The 22,955-nt window shown below is 28.8% G+C and overlaps 2 non-coding genes across 2 annotated transcripts; both read left to right on the plus strand.

Moving 5' to 3' along the window:
• Positions 1 to 3,002: 3,002 nt before the first annotated feature.
• Positions 3,003 to 3,095, plus strand: Trnay-gua. The gene is made up of 2 exons: positions 3,003 to 3,039; positions 3,060 to 3,095. It is a non-coding gene; the product is annotated as a tRNA-Tyr (tRNA).
• Positions 3,096 to 14,340: 11,245 nt separating this feature from the next.
• Trnay-gua lies at positions 14,341 to 14,433 on the plus strand. Its single transcript has 2 exons — positions 14,341 to 14,377; positions 14,398 to 14,433. It is a non-coding gene; the product is annotated as a tRNA-Tyr (tRNA).
• The last annotated feature ends 8,522 nt before the right edge of the window (positions 14,434 to 22,955 follow it).

Consider the following 22,955-nt stretch of genomic DNA (forward strand, 5'->3'; position numbering starts at 1 on the left):
GCGCAACTCAGTCATTTACAGCGTCTCCTACTATATTCACACGGACATAGCCCTGTCATAGTATTGGACCGCATCTCGTTTCAGATCTGGGATCACTGATCTTGCTGCCAGTAAATGTAGTAATGCGTTCCAGCGAAGATGGACGTTTGCCTTTATACAGGTTGTCTAAAAATTCCGGATCCTCAATATTTCCTCAGGTAAAATATTTTTCATTGTGGTCAAGGTCATTCTTGAAGAAACTTTTAACGAGATAGTCAATGGTGAGCTTAACAATGACATTAGAGGTCATTTCAAGTTAAATTCTAAAAAAATAGAAACCCCCCTTTTTAGATCGGAAATCGATAGAAAAAGAAATTTTACGTTCAAATATGTATTAACGTAATAGGTTTTATTTGACCTTAAGGGTCAGTATAAGGTCATTAAAAGTCAAGCAAGATCGGAAAACCTCTGATATCAGCAGCTTTTGATCATATTTCCTATTGATGGAAGTTACTTGTTGCAACAAAGCACATTCAATGGTGACCTTTATTTTGACCTTGAATATGACCTCACAGATCAGAATAAAGGTCACTACTGAATGTGCCTTGTAGAAAAACAGAACTTTCATTGGTATGAAATGTTTCAAAAGCTGCTGCTCCCAGAGGTGTTCGGACCTTGTTTAAGTTTTAATGACCTTAGGGTGACCTTCAAGGTCAAATAATACCAATGACCCTTATACATATTTGACAGTAAAATTTCTTGCTTTATCGATTTCCGATGTAAAAAGGGGGGTTGTAATTTTAAAAAGTTGGCCTTGAAATGTACTTTAAGTTTATCTTCAAGGTCAAATTAAAGGTCACCATTGAATTCCTCGTTAAAAGTTACTTCAGGAATGATCTTGACCTCAGTAAAAAATATTTTAAATGAGGAAATATTCAAGGGGTCTGGAACTTTTTAGACACCCTGTATACAGATTTTTTCAATCGAATTCTTGAATTTTCAATAAAATAGATCAACTTTTAATCGAATAGTTGAATTTTATACTAAATTAATTTATCTCTAAAAAATAAATTATTAACAATGTAGTTTAAATTTAAATCAAATTGTTGAATTTCCAAGAAAAATAAATATGAATGAAATTAATTATCAACAAAATACTGTTGTATCTCGAGCTTCGCGCTTGATAGTGTATTTATGTCGCGCTCAATAATGTACACATTGACTACTATAATTTGGTGATTGTGAATTCTCTTTTGTTAAAGCTCCTTCAAAACACGCACTTTTCTGTATTATGTTTAACTCTATTATATTATTATCGATACAAATTGAATTTTTATTCCAATTTTTATATTTGTGCCCTCTTCTACATACATCTCAATTTGCAGCCACCATGAAAAATTGATCATTTCAATCAATCAAAATTTGATTTTTCGATTTTTCAAGAAAATAAAGAAACTTGTTATGATCATCTAGGTAGGTCTTACAAAAAAAAGTTTTTTCTTCTCTTGACTTTTTTTCACGTCGTGCGTTGTTAGTCTTAAAATTTTGATTTTCGATTAATTTTTTAAATCTTATAAATGATATTACTCTGGGAATTTTTTTTTATCGAAAAAAGTAATTAGGATCAATTGTTTGGCCCTCTGAGTATTTTGAATAGCCAAACATAAAATTTCTAAGCGTCAAAAAATTGTTCCAAAACTTTTGAAAATGGTCTAACTTTATGAATTTTTATCCAAAATGGTTGGTTAACGAACTCGCCCTTTCTTTTAGGACCTAAAAATAGTGTGCTAAAGATCAATTTGATCCGTTCAATTTTGCTGGAATTATCGTGTTCCGGATGGATATAATATAATATCATATGATATAAAATGAAATAATTCAGGCAAACAATTTTGTTAAAAAAACATTTATAACTTCATTTTTCTTTCGTATCTTGTTTTTTTTTATTTTGTGTCTTTCGCGACCAAAACAAAAACTATGCCTCCTGTGTAATCGATCTATAAGAAATTCGTCGACTTTTTTGCATAACTACTTCTGTCTGTTAATTTTTTTTCGTATTTTGTGTCATTTTTCCAAAAAATTAATTTTTTAGATTTTTAATGTTAATTTTTAATCAGGAATATGAATTTGTTACAAAAATAAAATAGCTAAGTTTTGGGTAAAAAAATTAATTTTAACCCAAAAAATAGTTCAACAGTTAACCAAAAAGATAAATTTTCAATCTAAAAGATTAATTATTTAACAAAAAGAGTGAATTTTGAACAGAAAACATGAATTTTCAACAAAAAAGACGAATTTTCAACAAAACAATAGTTTCTAACTAAAATATTTAGAACTAGAATCAAGATATTATATCATAAAAATGAATTTTAAACCAAGTGCAGTGAAACTCTTCTATAGCACCGATTTTGGGGCTTACGGTGGGTGGGAACTAACTCATTACAGCCCGCTCCGCGTTTGTTAGTTCATGCTTGAATGCTCGCTTGAGTGACAACCTCTGACCCCGCGCTCGCCGCGCAGCTCCTCTTGCACCAACCTTCGGCGCGGCGTCAATTCTTGGAAGGGTTATAGAAGGGAGGGCTATTGAAGGGTTTCCCTGTAGTTGAATTTTGAACTACAAAAAAATCAATTTTGTACTAAAAATAGAAATGTGAAATTTGTAGTGAAGAAATTAATTTTTAAACAAATAAAAAGTGGAAATTACTAACAATATAGTTAAATCCTTAAGTAAAAAATTGAATTTTCTATCAAAATAGTTGGATTTTCCACAAAAATGGTTGGATTTTCTACCAAAATGATTCATTTTCAACAGAGAAAAATAATTTTATACTGATTACAGATTAAATACATAGTTTACATCAATTATTTTGCAGAAATATTGATTATACTTCTATTGAATTAATTAAAACTATAATTTAGTCATTCTTAGAAAAATATAATTATTAAGTAATGGATAAAGAAACCAGATAATAATTGTTCGGAATTTTAATCAAATTCAGAAAAAGTAATAACAATAACAACAGCCTTCGATACCTCAGTTGGTATAGCGGTAGACTGTAGTTGGAATTTAAAAAGTGGACATCCACTGGTCGCTGGTTCAAATCCGGCTCGAAGGAAATTTTTTCTTACCATTTTAAATTAAATGAAAAAATATTTTTTTGTTATAAGTTATTCAGATGATCAATAGGCTTGAAAATTATTTCCGACAGTCTATTTTTCGGATTAGTATCCTTGCTGAGAAGCCGAATAAAATAACTAGGTTTAAAATAACTTTTAAAACGAAATTCTGGACCGAATTTGGATTTTACTTTTTAGGAAAATTCAGTCTACAATTTTAAAGAAATATGTACAAGCAAATTTTTATTTCATTAACAAAGCTAATGATTTTTTCATAAAATTATTAATTTCTGACAAAGAATCGCAACACAATCCAAAATTGGTTCTGTTTCGTAAATCATATTATTTTTAAAAAAATCATTGGTCTATTCCAATTTTGGTTAATAATTTAACTATTTGATAAAAACCTCATTTTTTTAAATACCTCTTTGGTTTCGAGTGCAGTTGTTTACAATTTTTTGTTTAGTCAATTTTTTAAAGTAAAAATTTGAGGATTTCATTTTTGGTTTAAAAAATATTTTCTTTAGTAGAAAATCATCTTTAATTTAGCTGATTGACAATTGGTTGTTTGGTACAAAATTCAACTTTCTTGGTTGAAAATTAACTTCTTTGTTGAAAATTCTTCTTTTCGGTTAAAAGATGCATATTTTGTGTAAATTCCATGTTTTTAGTTGTGAATTCAACTAATTGGTTAAAATTGTTCTTTTTTCGTTTAAATCAACTGGTTAAAGATTCGCTCTTTGGTAATAAATTCAACATTTTTAAGCTAAAAATGAAACTATCTCTTGAAAATTTCATCTTTTTTACTTTAAAATTCAACTCTTTTTGGTTGAATTTTTGGGTTCATCTTTTTTTTCGACCACTTAGTTGAAAATACATCATTGTAGGTTGAAAATTGAACTATTTTTATAAAGTGTTCTTTTTTGGTTGAAAATTCAACTGTTTTGTTCAAAAGTTCGTCAAATTTCACCGAAAAAGATTAAATTTCTACTAAAAGCTTAAATTTCGAAGCAAAAAAAGATAAAGCCTTTAACAAGAATTTATAGTAGACTTTTCAACTGAAAGGGATAAAATTTCAAACATAAACAGTTGGATTGTCTTATCAGGTTTTATTTATTTAGCAAAAATAACACCGTTCGTAAATAAACTCCCTTTGCTAGTATATTTATTATTATTCATTGAATTTATAATTATTAGATTTAACGTTAATTCTAAAATTACTTACCAAATACTACTAATATTATTAGGTATATCACAAGTGATACTAGTTTAATTATCAATAAAATTCCTTGTAAAAAAGTGTGTTGAACTTTTTTTTTTAATAGTTTGCAGACTATACAAAATACTATCTTGCGTAAGGAATCAAGTTTGCCAGAAGTAATTTATGTGCAGCTTATTCTGCCATTTCTGGTGAAAGACGATCCTTTAGAACCTCCTCCTCCTATGTAAAACAGAACAAATATTTTACCGTTCACGGATTGTGGATCCACACTGATCGATGATAACTGCCTCTGATGATAATACATATTCCTTTAAATTAGGCTGTATACTTTCCAGATATACCTGATCAATTAGGAACCAGGCATAAATTACGTTGTCTTTTAAGTGGGGGGATGGGGCTCACTTTAAAGACTACGTAATTTATGCCTGGTCCCTAATTGATCAGGTATATCCGGAAAATATACAGCCTAATTTAAAGGAATCTGTATTATCATCAGAGGTAGTTATCATCGATTAATGTGGATCCACAATCCGTGAAAATAGAAATCAACAAACAAATTACATTTTTTCTGAAAAAAGATGCACCTACTTCGCTTCACATTTTAAAATGTGGAACGAATGCGAGCTTTAATTAACGAAAATCGCTTTTCTAACCACGAGAGAAATAGAGGAAGCGCTAGGGATTTCAAAAACTATTCTTTTAGAAATTTTGAGTCTAAAAACTGCCTGATGTGTAGAAAAGTGGCGACTGGGTCATTCTCGACAACGGCGCACTGGTTCAATCGTCGCAACTTATTCAGCAATTTCTGGTGAAAGACGATCCTCTACTTAAGGAGATATTATCGACATTGGCCATAATTAATTCATATTACAAGTACACCACCTGGACATTAACAATTTGATTTGGCCCGAATGGCTGGAAAAAGTTACTATTTATGGGATCCTCATCAGATATTGGCACAGTCACGTTAGCAATGTTTCCATTTATGCGTACTTTAACTCTTTTGAGGGTATCAGGAAGATTAGGTGCAGGAGCCAATAGTGGGCACAAGTATTTAACATAAACAAATGGGATGACTCCAATGATGTACAGGTGATCACTATCTACACCTGCTTCGTAAAGTCCTAGTGGTAAGGGGTAAATTCGATTTTGACGTGTGCCAAAACCTTCGTAATGATGAGCATAAAGTTGAATGGGAGTAGGATGAACTGCATCCTCTCCATGCGGCCAAGTCAATTCTGAAAAATAAAAGTAAAACTATAAAGTTAAATTAAATAATTTCTTGCAGTACAAGGTAATAAATATAAACGATTAGAGAAGGTTTACGAAAATAAGTATAAAATGTTTAACTTTTGAGTACTGGAACTTGGATTTAAGCAGTCTGGATTTACTGCAATTCGAGAATTGATGCCGCGGCAGATTCGTCATGATGGGAGCGCGGAAGGTACTGCTCACTCAAGCGTGACCAGAAATTGGTGGGCCGCACTCTCGACCCGTGTGTTACATCAGGTTGCGCCATGCTACCAAATCTAATAGAACTCATTTATTCATCCCTGTCTGTTTGAGTTGGAACGATCTGGATTTAGTTTCAAGTACACTACAAGCCATGTCCCAAAACACTCTTAATTCAAAGTTCCAGTGTATTAGTATTAATTTAAATTCATAGATTGTAATTTAAAATCCAAACTTACGAATGGTTATTAAAAAATTACATACGGTTATTTTGATAGGGGAGTGGGGATTGAAAAATACAACGTGAGAAGAAAATTCTTTAAAAAAATACTAAATTAAAATATATTACAACTTAGACGAAAGTTTAGAAGATATTCAATACGTTCAAGAGAAAGTATTGTATTTTCAACCAAATATATGAATTTTTGATAAAATATTTGTTTTCAAATCGAATATTTGAATTTTCCGTTGAAAACTTAATTTTTAACAAATAAATAAAAATAATTTTCAAGAAAATTGTTAAATTTTGATCCCAATAGATTAACCTTCAACCAAAACAGATTAATTTTTAAAGTAGAAAGAGAAAAATTTCTAACAAAATAGTTGAATTTTAAATTCAACAAGACTAATTTTCTTTAAAATAAGTTTATTTTTGAACACAAGAGTATGGATTTCATAAAAAAATAATTCAATTTTTAACCCAAAAAAGAAAAAATTTGCAACTGAATTAAGGAACTTTCAAATCAAAAACAACAAAATTTAATTAAAGAATGGAATTTATTACTAAAATGTTTCCTCATCAAATAAATTAATTTGTAATCAATTAGTTTGTTTTTAAGCCAAAAAGGAAACTTTCAACCAAAGTTTTGAATTTTAAAGTCAAAGAGGCGAAACTTTCCACAAAAAAGTTTAATTTTTAAACCAAAAATACTGATTTTGAACAAGATAATAAAATTTTCAACCAAAGAAAGTGGAATTTTTAGATTTTAAAAGATTTTTTGATAAAAAAAATATACATTTTTGACTAAAGAAATGAATTTTTGAACAAAATTTTACATGTTCAACTAAAAAATATATTCTTTAAACTGAAATGTAAAAATTTGATTATAATTTAAAAAATTAATTCTCAACAACAAAAAAACAATTTTTAACAAAACAGTTCAATTTAAAATCAAAAAGATAAATCTTCTAACAAAATAGATTAATTTTCAAACTAAAAAGAAGAATAAAAAAAATTTTAATTTTTAATCGAAACAATTTTTGTCTTTATAAAAAGAAAAATTTTCATCCTAAATTTTTAAGTTTCAAATAAAAGAGACCAATTTTTCACAAAACATATGAGTTTTCAATCAAAGGAATTAGTTTTTAACTATAACATTGAAACGGCAAAAAAATCAATTTTTAAACAAATATTTAATTTTTCAACCAAAAGATGAATTTTCCACGAAAAAGATTCATTTTATACCAAAAAGATGAGTTTAACCCTAAAATATGGATTTCCTAACAAAATAATTGAATTTATAATAAAAAAATATAAATTTTCAATCAATGAGATAATATTTCCACACAAAAAATAATTTACAACCAAATTCATGGATTTTTAATTGAAAAGGGAAATAAAGTTTTATTCTTAACTAAAATTATGAATCTTTAACTGATTAAATCAATTTCAACCAAGAAATACATTTTCATTTCAGAGGAATTATTTTTTAACTAAAAAATTTTTGGCAGAAATTTTAGCCAGAAATATGAAAAAATTAAAGAATTACAATTGAAAAAAAATTAATTTATTAAAAAAAACGAAATTAAAAATAGTTGAGTTTATAAACAGACAAATTACCTAAATGAAAATGATGAATTAAAAAAAAATGGTATTTTTCCAACCATGTAGTTTTTATGTTTACCCCAAAAAGATGAAATTTCAAGCAAAAATATTTTTCAGTATGGGAATAAAAAGGTTATATCCCAAATTTTGAAGCAAAAAGACGAGTTTTCTTTAAAAAATTTGAATTTTCAACCAAAAGTTAACTGTCAATTATAAATATTATTATATTTACCCATAAAATTAGGGAAAACAGCCAAGATGAAGAATAAAGTACCGAGCGAAATCCTCATTTTCATTATCTTGAAAAAAATTAATAAAATTGAATTGGATTAGATTCGGAAACCAGCTTTGGAAGAAGTTTGATAAGACATAAAGTAAATAATATTCTTAAAATTTTTTGAGTATTATGTTACTAAATATTTTATACGACAATTTAAATTATTTGTATTTCATTTTTCTATTTGGTTAATTTTTTCCGATTTAACAAGAATCCAGTTAAAACCAGTTTGAACGATTCAAAATGTCAATTGACCTAGTGCTTTTGTAAAAACCAAAAGAATTTTGATTTTTGGGTCCGATTATTCACACTAATTTTTAATCAAAAACTTCTACAAAATAGATGAATTTTTAAACAAATAATTTATATGTCAACTAAAATTATTCTTATCCAATTAAAATTTAAAAAAAGTGAATTTAAAAAAAAAGAGTGAATTGTCATCCAAATACTTGAACCCTTAACTAGAGCAGATTTAATTTTAAACAAACATTTGCATTTATCACAAAAAAGATGAAGTTTTACCACAGAAAATTTATTTTTTTACCAACAAATGAATTATTAACAAAATACATACAGTTTTAATCCAATAGTTGAATTTTCAATCAAATAGTTGAATTTTAAACCATAAAAGTCAAATTTTCAACAAAACTGGTAAATATTTTAACACAAAAGTTACTTCCTTACCAAATTATTAAACTTGTTACAAAGTAGATTATTTTTTAGTCAACTAATCGTTTTTTAACCAAAAAGAAGAATTTTTAATTAGGAAAATTAATTTCCTTACAATCAAACAGGAAAACTTTGAACAAAAAACATGCATTTTCAACCAGATGGTATATAGTTTAATTTTCAAAAAAAAAGTTGAACTTTCAACTAAAAAAAAACAATTTTGAACTAAAATAGTTGCATTTTTAACGAAAATCGTTAATTTTCAACGAAGAAGATTAATTTTCCACCGGGAGAGATAAATTTCAAACAAAATACATGATCTTCCAACTTAAAAGACATCAGTTTTCCACCAAAAATAAAACAGTTAAATTTGTGCTCAAGAAATTTAATTTAAAAAAAAGAACGGAATAGTTGAAAACTGTTTGGATTATTTATGTAAATTACTCTGAATTACCTGAATTACAAATTAATTACTTAGGTTACAAAAATTACTTTGAATTATGTGATACACGTTGATTACTCTAGATGAAACATGGATTTCTCTGAACTACAAGTAGATTGATGTAGATTACAAGTGTATTTCTCTATTTCAGAACTTAAATACTTTATAATAAAAGTGGATTGCTGTGGAATACAATGGGATTGATCCTGATTATAACTAGATTATTCTAGATTACAAGTTGATTAATCTAGACGACACGTATGTTTCTCTGGATTACAAGTGGATTGATGTGGATTACAAATTTATTACTCCGCCAAAAATTCGAATACTCTTGATTACAAGTAGATTGTTGTGGATAGCAATTACATTTCTCCTCGTTAGAACTAGATTATTTTATATGACACATAGATTTCTCTAGATTACAAGTGGATTGAAGCGGATTACAAATTTATTACTCCACCGTAGAATTTGAATACTTTTTGATTACAAGTAGATTGTTCTGGACAGCAATTACATTTCTCCTCGTTAAAACTAGATTATTCTAGATAACACATAGATTTATCTAGATTAAAAGTTGATTTATGTGGATTACAAATTTATTACTCCACCGTATAATTTGAATAATCTTGATTACAAATGGATTGCTGTGGATTGCAAGTACATTTCTCCTCGTTAGAACTAGATTGTTCTAGATGACACATAGATTTTTTTAGATTACAAGTGGATTGAATCAGATTACAAATTTATTACACCACCGTAGAATTTGAATACTCTTGATTACAAGTAGATTGTTCTAACCAGCAATTACATTTCTCCTCGTTAAAACTAGATTTTTCTAGATGACACATAAATTTATTTAGATTACAAGTTGATTTATGTGGATTAAAAATTTATTACTCCACCGTATAATTTGAATACTCTTGATTACAAATGGATTGCTGTGGATTGCAAGTACATTTCTCCTCGTTGGGACTAGATTGTTCTAGATGACACATAGATTTCTCTACATTACAAGTGGATTGAATCAGATTACAAATTTATTACTCCACCGTAGAATTTGAATACTCTTGATTACAAGTAGATTGTTCTGGACAGCAATTACATTTCTCCTCGTTAAAACTAGATTATTCTAGATGACACATAAATTTATTTAGATTACAAGTTGATTTATGTGGATTACAAATTTATTACTCCACCGCAGAATTTGAATACTCTTGATCACAAATGGATTGCTGTGGATTGCAAGTACATTTTTCCTCGTTAGAACTAGATTATTCTAGATAACACATAGATTCCTCTAGATTACAAGTCGATTTATGTGGATTAAAAGTTTAATTCTCCATTTCAGAACTTAAATACTTTATAATACAAGTGGATTGCTGTGGAATACAATTGGATTGATCCTGATTATAACTAGATTATTCTAGAGTACACGTTGATTACTCTAGACGATACATAGATTTCTCTAGATTGCAATTGAATTGATGTGGATTACAAGTTTATTAATCTACTTCGAAACTTAAATACTCTAAAATACGCGTGGATTGCTGTGGAATACAATTGGATTGATCCTGATTAGAACCAGAATATTCTAGATTACACGTTCATTACTCTAGACGACATATAGATTTCTCTAGATTACAAGTAGATTTATGTAGATTATAAGTTTATTACTCCGCCTTAGAACTGGAATACTCTTTATTACGAGTGGATTATCGTGGATTGCAACTGCATTGCTCCTGCTTAGAACTAGATTATTCTATATTACACGTGGATTACTCTAGATTATACGTGGACTACTCTATATTACAATTCGATTGATGTGGATTACAAATTTATTACTCCACCGTAAAATTTGAAAACTCTTGTTTACAAGTGGATTGATGTGGATAGCAATTACATTTCTCCTCGTTCGCAGTAGATTATTCTAGATGACACATAGATTTCTCTAGATTACAAGCGGATTGATGTGGATTACAAGTTTATTAATCTATTTCGGAATTCAAATACTCTATAAGACACGTGGGTTGTTGTGGAATACAATTGGAATGATCCTAATTAGAACGAGATTATTCTAGATTACACGTTCGTTACTCTAGACGACATATAGATTTTTCTAGATTACGAGTGGATTTATGTAGATTACACGTTTATTGCTCGGCCTTAGAACTGGAATACTCTTTATTACGAGTGGATTGTTGTGGGTTGCAATTGCATTGCTCCTGGTTAGAACTAGATTATTCTAGATTACGCGTTTATTACTCTAGATGACAAACGGATTCTGTAGATAACAAGTGGATTGTTGTGGATTTCAAGATAATGACTCTGCCCTAGAACTTGAATACCCTTTATTAAGAGGTGATTGTTGTGGATTGCAATTACACTACACTTGGTTAGAACTAGATTATTCTATATTACACGTTGATTCTCTAGATTACAAGTGGGTTGATGTGGATTACAAGTTCATTGCTCCACCCGTAGAACTTGAATACTCTCTATGACAAATGGATTGCTGTAGATTAAAATTCTATTACTTGTGATGAGAACTAGATTATTCTATATTTCACGTTGATTACTCTAGATTACAATTCGAGTACTCTATATTACAAGTGGATTGATGTGGCTTACACGTTTATTTCTCCGCCTTAGAATTTCATCACTCTATATTCCAAGTGATTTGTTGTGGTTTACAATTGGATTTCTCCTGTTTCAACTAGATTATTCTAGATTAAACGTTGATTACTCTAGATTACACATGGATTTCTCTAAATTACAAGTGGATTTATGTGCATTACCCATGGATTTCTGTGGATTTCAATTCCATTGTTCCTGGTTAGAACTAGATTAGTCTAGATTTCCCACTGTTTATTCTAGGATACACGTGGATTTCTCTAGGTTACAAGTGGATTAATGTGGGTTACAAGTTTATTACTCCGCCTTTGAACTTCTTTACTCTATATTAAAAGTGTATTGCTGTGGATGACAATTTGATTGCCCCTGGTTAGAACTAGATTATTAGAGATTGCACGTTAATTACTCTAGATAACAAGTGTATTTTTTGTGAATTACAAGTGGATTTATTTAAATTACAAGCCTATTACTCCACCTCAGAACTTGATTTCTCTATAGATTACAAGTGGATGATCTGGATTACAATTAGGTGACTCCGTCTTAGAACTTAATTACTCTAGATTACAAGTAAATTGCAGTAGATTAAAATTTTCTTACTCCGATTGAGAAGTGTTTTACAGCGGACTACGAGCAGTGATTACTTCGGATTTCTCCACATACTTTTTTCATTGTTTCTAAGGCTGAGAATGATACTTTCACAGCCCCCCCCCCCAACGTATTACGTATTTTGTGATTGACCCCTGGAGGGCAAAGTTTGCGTTAGTTCAAGTCTCATTCAGAGTGCGATAATACTTAATTTATCTTTACAACCATAATTGTTTAAACAAATTATTATTATTCTCAATAACATTATCTTAGAATAATGCTATGAAATTGCAGTTTGTTTAAAAAATTTCAACTTTTTGTACAATTTTCAATTAGGGTAAGTTAAATAATTAATTAAAGTTATCAAATTCAATTATTTATATAATTATTCATTATTTTTAATAGTATTAAATTTGAATAATGCTAGAAAGTTGCTATTTTTTTCTGAAATTTTGAACTATTTGTCTACTTTTCACTTCGAATGCGTTAATAATTAATGCAATTGAGCAAAAATAATTATTTTAACAAATAACTATTTTTTGTAACTATGGTATCTTCCTCTTTATTAGTGCTAGATAATTGCGGTTTTTTTCTGAAATTTTTTAACTTTCACTCACTTTTTACTTATTAAATTGACAAATAAAGCAAGTTAGGAAACATACTTGTTTAAATAATTTATTATTGTTTATATCTATTTTCTCTTAGATAAGGTCTAAAAAGTTGCCGTTTTTCGAAATCATACACTTCTTGTCGACGTTTAACTTAGTAAGGTAATAGTTAATGCAAATTAACAAACGTTATTATTTAAACAATTGATTATGATGTATAACGATCATCTTTTAGAGTAGTGGTAGAAAGTTGCTTTTTTCTGAGAAATTAATTTACTAAGTAAAAATTTAAAATTTTCAAAAGAAACCGCAGCTATCTAGCATTAATAAAGAAGAAGATAGTTATAAACAATAAACATTGATTTTAAATATTACTTTTGCTAAATTAAATTAATTATTAATTCATCCCACGTAAAAGGTAGACAAACAGTTTAAACTGTCAGAAAAAATATAATTTTCAATATTATCCTAAAAAAATATTATCAAAAATAATAATTAATTGTTTGAGAAATTACATTTGTTAACATTTATTAAGAATTACATTACTCTAATTGAAAATTCGACAAAAAGTAAAAAAATTTTCGAATAAACCGCAACCTTCTATTTCTATTCTAAAATACAATTGCTAAAAACTATAAATTTTTTCAACACTTTATTTCAACATCTAGTTAGCAGAAGAAAATAATACTTTATATAGTAAAAACACTTTTGCATTTTTCTATAAACGCAGAAAAATCTAAATTAGCGCCGAAAAGTAGAAAAATTCAATTTTCCACCTTTAGGGGTTCTTTTGGACCCTATAAAACAGACTTAGTATTATAATTAATAATAAATAATTATAATGAAATAAAATGATAGATTGTAAAATAAAATAATAAATTCAGATTAATTAATAATAATTGAGATACAATTATATATTCATATTCATAAAATTCAAAATAGAAAATTTTTCAATGTATTTTTGGACTACCCTACCCTCTCTATTCTAAGAGAAAATTGCTATAGACAATAACAAATTGTTTTAAAAATTTGTTAAACATCTGATTATCAGTGAAAATTAATATTTTATTTCGTAACAATTTATACTAAAAGAACCAGGACGAAATGAGAATTAGTGCTAAAAACTCACGAAATCCAATTTTTTAATTATAGGAAAAACGCTATAAACCTAATAGAATTGACGGAATCGTTAAATACATCCCTCCGTCCCCCCTTCCCAAAAAAAGAAAGTATTTGTATTTTTCCTGGAATTCGAACAAATTTAGTAAATAAAAGCCTGAAGATTAAGAAAAAATCCCGTACATTCTTAGAAAACCCTGAAATAAAAAATTGTTTATTCTTCTATTGAATTAAATTAATTCAACATAAGAAAATCGAATTAAATTAACCATGGTTGATTCAGTTGAGTCTCAAACGTTGCGATCGAGACAGGAATGGGAATCGAAGCAAGTGAAAGGACGTTATAAAAAAAACCGGATCATTGTTTTTCAGAATTTTAATCCAGTTCAGAAAAAGTAAAATCAATAACAACAGCCTTCGATAGCTCAGTTGGTAGAGCGGTGGACTGTAGTTGGAATTTAAAAAGTGGACATCCATAGGTCGCTGGTTCAAATCCGGCTCGAAGGAAAATATTTTTTTCTACTTAATTTTAAATTAAAAATTTATTTGTTGTGTAGCTTAGTAACTTTATCAACAGATTTGAAAAGATTTTTGATAGTCTAATTCTGTATATGGCATCCCTGCTGAAACATTTAAAAAATCGAAGAGTACTCAGAAATTGAATCTTATATATTAAAAATAACTTTTAGAAAGAAATTATTGGCCGATTTTGAATTTTCTTTTCTAGGAAACTTAAAACTAAAATCTTTAATATATCTGCTCAAGCAGATTTTTAAATTCGACCTTGTTTAAACTTCTACTTTAATTAAAATTTGGAAGAATCCAATAATTTTTTAATAAGAATATCAATTTTCGACAAAAAACACTAACACTGCCGAAAATTGTTCCAGCTTGTAAATCTGAGGATTTTAAACAAAAATTATTGGACTTAAATCTATAGTAATATTTGTTTAAAAAAATTTTTTAAATACCAATTTCATGCAAAACATACTTAAATTACCTAAAGTTATGAAAAATAGTACTTTTTAGTAAATTCAACTAATTAGTTAAAAGTTAATTTCTTTTATTTCCTCTTTTGTGAAAAATTTAACTATTTGCTATACAATCCATTTGTCTTGATGAAAATAAACTTCCTTTTTTCAAATTCGTGTTTTTAGCTAAAAAAATAATTTTATTTGTTTTAATCCCATCCCTTTGGTTGAGCTTTAAACTATTTGGTTGTAAATTTGTCTTTTTTACTTAAATTCAAAAAATTAAAAAAAATTTAGAAAGTATAATTTTACAAACAGAAAATTTGACTATTACATTTTTGGTACAAAATATATATTTTTAAATTGAAAATTAAACTCTCTGCTTTAAAATTCATCTTCCTCGATGGAAAATTAACATATCCGCTTGAGGATTCAGATATTTTGTTGGAAAATATATTTTTCTTTGCTCATATCGACTTGTCAAAAATTCGCCCTTTGTCAGGAAATTAAAATTTTTCGATTCAAAATTGTTGAAAATTTGTCTTTTTGGTTGGAAAATTAATCTTGTTTATTAAAATTCCATCTTTTCGGTTCAGGATTCAACTATTTTGTTGCAAATTTGTCTTGTTTGGTGAAATTCAACCAGTTAAAAAATTTTTTAAATTAATTTTACAAACAGAAAACTAGACCATTACATTTTTGGAACAAAATATATATTTTTGAGTTCAAGATTAAACTCTGTTTCAAGGTTTATTTTTCTTTATAGAAAATTAACCTGTCTGTTTTAGGATTTAATTATTCTGTTAAAAAGTCTTTTTTTCGTTCAAATCGACTGGTTAAAAATTCCCCCTTTAGTAGAAAATTCACGTTTTTGGGTTTGGTAATTGAACTATCTTCTAAACAATTTGTCTTTTAGGCCTAAAAATTCAACTGTTTATGACTGAATTTTTTGGATCATATTTAATGCAAATTTTCGTTGAAGTAGTTACTGCGAGCCTTTTTGTTTAAATTAATAATAATGTTTATTATTTATTTCTAATGAAAAAATCAAAGAAAAACGAAAACCACTACTTTCTAGAAATTATATATCAAAAGATAGCTATAAACGATAATAAATTGTTTAAACAACTATGTTTGTTAACTTGCATTATTTATTACTTTATTAATAAAAATATATATTAATAAGGAATGAGATATTTATAGACAATAATCATTTTTTTAGATATTTATTTTTGCACAATTTAATTAATTAATAACTTACTCCAAGTGAACAGTAGACAAAGAGCGGGAAATTTAAAATAATCCAAGACTTTGAACAAATTAAATATTCTAACCAATAATAATAATAGATTTTTGAGACAATTAATATTGTAACTTGAGTTAATTATTAACTTTACTCTAATTGACAAAAAGTGGAAATTTTTTAAAAACCGCAAAAGTCTAACACTATTTTTAGAAAAAAATTGATAAAAACGATAAAAAAATTGTTTAAAAAATGTAATAAAACATTTAGATATCATTATAAAGTAATATTTTGTATATTAGAAACAATTTTCATAAAAAGTAATATTTTATTCGTATTCTTTGGCTAATTGCGAAAAGAAATTTTGAGTCTTAACTCGATTCACATGATATTAACGATTCTAATTAATATAATTTGTAAATATTTTTATTTCACTTTTTATTTTGGTTAAACATTAATTTCAGTATCCAAAAATGAGCAAAACCAACTTTTAATTAAAAATCTAATTATTTAGATGAAAACTCATATATTTGGCGAAAATTGGTCTTTTTTCTTCGAAATTTATTCTTGTTTGTTGAAGTTCCACCTTTTTGGTTAAGGATTTAACAATTTGGTAAAAAATGATTCATTTACAATTGAATGTTACTGTTTGAACTTTGTTTTTTAAGTACATTTTTTTAACTGAAAATTTGATGATTTCACTATTGGTTCAAAAAATATATAGTTTAATTGAAAATCAAGATTGTTCTTTGTTGCAAATCATCGTTTTAGTTGTGAATTTAACTAATTGGTTGCGAATTCTTTTTTGGTTGAATTCAACTGATTAAACTGTTTTTTATTGCTTTGAAAATGAATTGGTAAACAGAAAATTCGACCATTATTTTTGTGGCTGGAAATATATTTTTTGAGTTTAATATTAAACTATTTGTTTCGAAATTCATCATTCTTGATACAAAAAATTTACCTATTTGGTTGATTATTCGACTATTTTGTTAAAAAATCGTGCATTTTCAAAACAAGAAAGATTAAATTTCTACAAAAACAGATGAATATTAAAACAAAAATGACAAAACTTCAACAAAATTTTTGAATTTTCAAGAAAAGGATTAAATTTTTAACCAAAAACGATGACGTCTTAATAAATAATTTAATAGTGGACTTTTCTACTGAAAAGGATAGAATCTCAAATGAAAATAGTTGGATTTTTCTATCATGTTTTATTTATTTAGCTCTCATTTAAGTTAAAAAGAAGCAAAATAATCCCATGATGAAGAAATATATGAGGGGGGGGGGGGGGGGGGGGGGGGGGGGTTGGAGTGAATCTCACGGTATCTTAAATAGGGTGAGGGAGGGAGAGTTCTAAATATCAGAAGAATAACTACATTATTTGCAGATGACATTCTATTTGTTTATTCATTCATTATTATTTCTTCAATTCATGAGTATTACATTTAACATGAATACTAATATTATCAAGTACTACTTACATAATTAGGTAAACTGTAGGCAATACTAGTACAGTTATTAGTAAAGAAACATTCACCACGATAACGCATTGATATTTTGAATAAATAATGCGCATTGATTGCAGCTTGTTGAGCAATTTCTGGTGAACAAATACCCTGCGCAACTGCCTCCACCACCATATTTAAGATAGCATAAACAAATATGTCACTGGACCGCCATCTCTCCAACCCTCTTGCATAAAGTTTGTCCGGAAAGTTGGACTATTGTCTTGGTAGTGCTGTTGTCAAAAAGAGGTATATAATATTTAGGGGGGACCACTGTGAGACCCGATGCTAAGTGACTCTCACTCTATCAGGCTTGTGACGGTCAAATTTTGATCCAAGAATTCGGCAATTTCTGGTGAAACACTATTCCTTGTAACTTTAGCATCCCCCAAATAGTCCTGACCTTGTTCCCTGTGATTTCTTGCTTTTTCTAAAATTGAACTATCTTTAAAAGGGAACGATTTCAAGACTTTCAAAAGTAGGTGAATATCTCTTACACCAGGGACACGGAAAAAATCTTCGTAAAGAGAAATACCAGATACTGTAGAAACAATATTTTCCGCGTGATCTGGGCCGTTATCGGTTCGAAAATAAAACTACGATAATTCAAATATTCGGGGTCTCGCTTGATACGGCTAGCGAAGTCACGGCGCACCAGTATCCAGGCAACATTAATTCTGCGGATCCGAGAGCAGCGTAATCCAACACAGGGAGCGCATGCCGTTGGATGATGGTATATCAGCAGTTTAGAAAAAGCGTTCGCTGCATTACCGAACTGCTGGCATACCAGCATCGAACCGCACGCGGTACCTGTGTTGGATTACTGTGCTCCCGCATCCGCAGAACAATGTTGTCTGTATACTGGTACTTCGTACGTGCGCTAGCCGAATTAAGCGGGACTACGAATAATTGAACTACCGTAGTTCTATTCTAGAACCGATAGACGTCCATATCACGCGAAAAATATTGTTTCCACAGTATATGGTAGCCCCCTTTTATGCAGATTTTTTTCCGTGTATATAACAGGGTCGAATACTTTCCAGACATACGTTGTATACTTTTACGTTTAATTATCGGAAACCTGGACATGAACAATGTTTCTTGCCCCGAATGGCTCGAAAAAGAGGTTATTTAAGGGATCCTCATCAGATATTGGCACAGTCACGTTAGCAATGTCTCCATCTATGCGGACTTTAACTCTGTCGTAGGTATAAGGAAGATCAGGTCTAGGAAACATTAATGGACATAGGTATCCAATATGAGGATATGGAATTATTCCAATGATGTACTTGCGATCACTATCTGTCGCTGCTTTGTAAAAGCGTAATGTTAAGGGGTATATTCGACCTTGACGCATACCAAAACTTTCGAAATTACGGACACCAAGTTCAATGGGAGTAGAATGAACTGCTTCTTCCTTATGCGGCCAACCCAATTCTTCAAAATGAAAATAAAATTATAAAGTTAAAATAAATCAGTTTTTAGAGTACAAGTTGATAATTAATTGATACATTAGATAAACTGTATAAATAAAGTCCGAGAAAAGGTTTAGTTTTGTTTAATGGAACTTGGATTTGAACAGTTCCGATTTACTACGTTCCGAGAATTAATGCTGCGGTATTTTCGTGATGCGCGGAGTTTAGGAGGCGCTGTTTGCTCAAGCATAAAAAGAAACTCTAGGGTCGCTTTCTTTGTTAACGTTCAGACGGTCTGGATTTAGTTTCAAGGCTACAACAAGCCATGTCCGAAACTGCTCTTAATTCCAAGTTCCAGTGTATTAGTATTAATTAAAATGTACAGATTGTACTTTGAGGTTGGATCTATTATGCAACGCTCTTTTTCAAGCAATCATTTACCAAACGTCATTAACAAATGACATAAGACGATGTTGTAGAGGGTAGGGGGGGGGGGGGTAAAAATCTAACCTAATGAAAATTTGTACTGAAAAAATAGTAAATCCAAATATAACACAACTCATACTAAAGTGTACTATAAATTCAATCGGTTCAAGTGAAAGTACTGTATTTTCTACGAAATAGGTGATTCTTTTAATCTCGAAGAAGAGTAATTTTCTACGATAAGGACCATTTTTAACAAAATGCATGATTTTTTACCAAGCAATCATGAATTTTCAAGAAAATAGTCCAATTTTGAAGAAAAAAATGAATCTTTTTAAAAAACATATTAAATATCAAACCAAAAAGTGAAATATAAAACAAAATAGTTTAATTTTGCTAACACAAAGACGAATTTTCAACGAAAATAAACGATATTTAACCAAATCATTACATTTCTAACTGCAAAAAAAAAATTTTTACCAAGAATGTAAAAATTTAATTATCAATTTTAAAACTTGATTTTTAACCAAAAAAAAAGTTGAATTTTTGACAAAAACATAAAAGTTTAATTATTAGTTAAAAAATTTATTCTTGATTTAAAAAAGTATTTTCTACAAAATAGTTAAATTTTTAGTCAAAAATATAAATATTCCAAAAATACGGATTAATTAAAAGAAGGAATTTCTGACAAAAGAGTTGCATTTTTAACCAAAAAGGATTTTTCAGTTACTGAAGAAAAGAATGTTATCCAAAATGTTTAATTTTCAAATAAATAAAGCTAACTTTTAACAGAACATTTGAATTTTGAAACTGAAGATGTAAATTGTCCACGTAAGAATGAATTAATATCCAACAAAATTATTGAATTTGAAAGCTGTCGAGCCGAATTTTCTACACACAAAAATTTGCATTTATGTATGAAAAATGTAGATTTTCTACTAAAGTAATTGAACTTTACACGGAAAACATACGAAATTTCAACTAAGAATGATATCTTTTGAATCAAAGAAATAGTTTCCAGCTAAAACGTTAAAACTTCAACAACAAAAATGAACAAATTTTCCATTTTTCTACTAAATGATGGATTTTCAACCAAAAAGATTAATTTTCTACCAAAAGAGATTAATTATCTAAAAAAAAAGAAGATTGATATTCACCTAAAAAAGATTATTTTTTGACAAAATACATTATTTTCTATTCAAGTAGTTGAGTTTTCAAAAATAACGGATCATTTTTTAACCATAAACGAACAAGTTAAATTTTCTGTTGCTAGAATTATTTTTTAACAAAAAAGAAATAAATTTCCAGAAAATAGTTAAATTTTTAACTAAAGAAGCAAATCGTAAGCCAAGCAAGATTAATCTTTAACCTGAAAAGACAAATTTTACAGAAAAGAGTTGAACAGTTCAATTTTCAACCCAGAAATATGAGTTCTTAACAAAAAAATTAATTTGCAAGATAATATTTAAATGTTAAATTTATAAAAGCTGATTTTATATAAAAAAAATTAACTTTCTAACACAAAAAGTACAGATTAAAAGAAAATTTAATGTTCAATCGATAAAGAAGAATGTTTAGCAAAGTTTGCTAAAATCTAAATTTCAACAAAATAGTCACATTGTCATCTAAAATTATTAATCTTGAACTATTTTAACCAAACATGGACTAGATGAATTTTAAATAAACTCTCAGAGCACATTATGGTTCACTCAGACCCTCATATTTTTTTGGTCGGAAACACCTTTTATGGTAGACATTTTGCCTGGAAACATGAAAAATAGGAGAAATTTAATTTGTTAGATTATTAAAAAAAATATCCGGAAACTTTGTATTTCATCCAGAAAGCTTTAGATGCCTAAAATTTGCCAAATTTTTCTTTGATTTATAAATTTACCGTAAATTTCTGGTTATTTCCAATATTCATTTTTTTTAATTTGCCTTATTTTAAATAATTTCACCATAGATTTCAACAAATTTCCGGAAAATTTGTTTTTATCGTTTCTCCAATCGAAAATTGTACAAACTTCGACTCGTTCTTAGCTTGCCTCCAACTCGCCTTCAACTTGCCCACAATCCCCCTTCGATTCGTTTCTGGCTCGTACAGTAAACTTCACACTCAAGTGAAACTGCTCACTTTCTGTACTTGTAGCACAATATCTTATTAAGTAAATAAGCAGGAAAATTTCATTCAAATTGTTGAATTTTGAAGAAAAATAAATGAAGAATAGCGGATGACCCCTGAGTACTTTATTTTGGTGAAGGTTATGTATACAGTGTCGGGGATTTTCTGCAAGTGGCCTTGTTTCTAAATAGGCAGAATCGAAACGTACACGGTCAGGACCATCTGAACCGTTTTCAGTTTGAATGCATACAATTGCGCAGTTTCCAAATGTGAGTACCCGCGTATCCTCCGCAAGTGAGTATCTGCGCACTGCGCCGTTCCGCTTAAACACATTTCTTATTTAGGGACACCGTGCGCAGCCTATTTAAAAGTTTCATGATGTTGCCGCATTGTGATGTATGAATTTTCTACTAATACTTATTGGACCACTTTTTCCTAACTTAAATAAGAGAATTTCACCCGTAATCAGTAAAGTATGACTACTATACTTACCAATAGGTTCAGGGAGAACCGTCAGGATGAAAAGAAGAGTACCGAACACAATTTTCATTTTCATGAAATAAATTAAAACTGGATTATGTTAGATAAGAAAATCCTCTTGGAAAGAGTTTTGATGAGAGAGTAACTAATTAAAATTCTTCAAAAAGCTTCAATTCTATACTACTTGTTATCTCATACCTCATTTATTTGTATCTCATTATTCTATTTGATAATTCTTTTACCACTTGAATACGAATTCAGTCAAAACTAGTTTGAACCAGTGTTTTAATGAAAAAAAAAGTAAAAAGGTCAAAAGAAAGTTAATTTTCGAAAAAAATACAGTCAAATCTGGATTCCGTGACGGTTTTGGAAGTAATGATGACCATAAATCCAGACTCTCGGAATCGTCTTGTTTTTCTCCTATTTTGCTCCATGTTTTGTCACGCCTGAGTGAGCACCTAATACACCCCCCGCAGATCTTCTCATCCATCTCCGCCGCGCTGCATCAGTTCACAGAAACACTAAATCCAGATTCGACTGTGTTGAATTTTCTACAAAAGTATCTACATTTTTAATCCAGAAAGTTGAATTTTCAACAAAACAGGTAAATTTTCAATCAAAAAAATTTATTCTTCACCAAATTATTACATTTTTTACAGCGTAGATTAACTTTCAATCAAACTTTCAACCTAGAAAATTAATTTTTTACCGAGTTCTCTGTTATGCGCAAAAGAACGTTTAGATATTTTTAAAAAGTAACCAAATTGCTGTTAGGCAATTCGGTGTTTCTTTATTAACTTTTTTATACAATTATTGTCGTAGGCAAGATTAGAACTGAACTCGAGACCATAGGTATGGTCCTAC

This window comes from Belonocnema kinseyi, chromosome 8, assembly GCF_010883055.1.
Source record: "Belonocnema kinseyi isolate 2016_QV_RU_SX_M_011 chromosome 8, B_treatae_v1, whole genome shotgun sequence".
NCBI classification, from domain to species: domain Eukaryota; kingdom Metazoa; phylum Arthropoda; class Insecta; order Hymenoptera; family Cynipidae; genus Belonocnema; species Belonocnema kinseyi.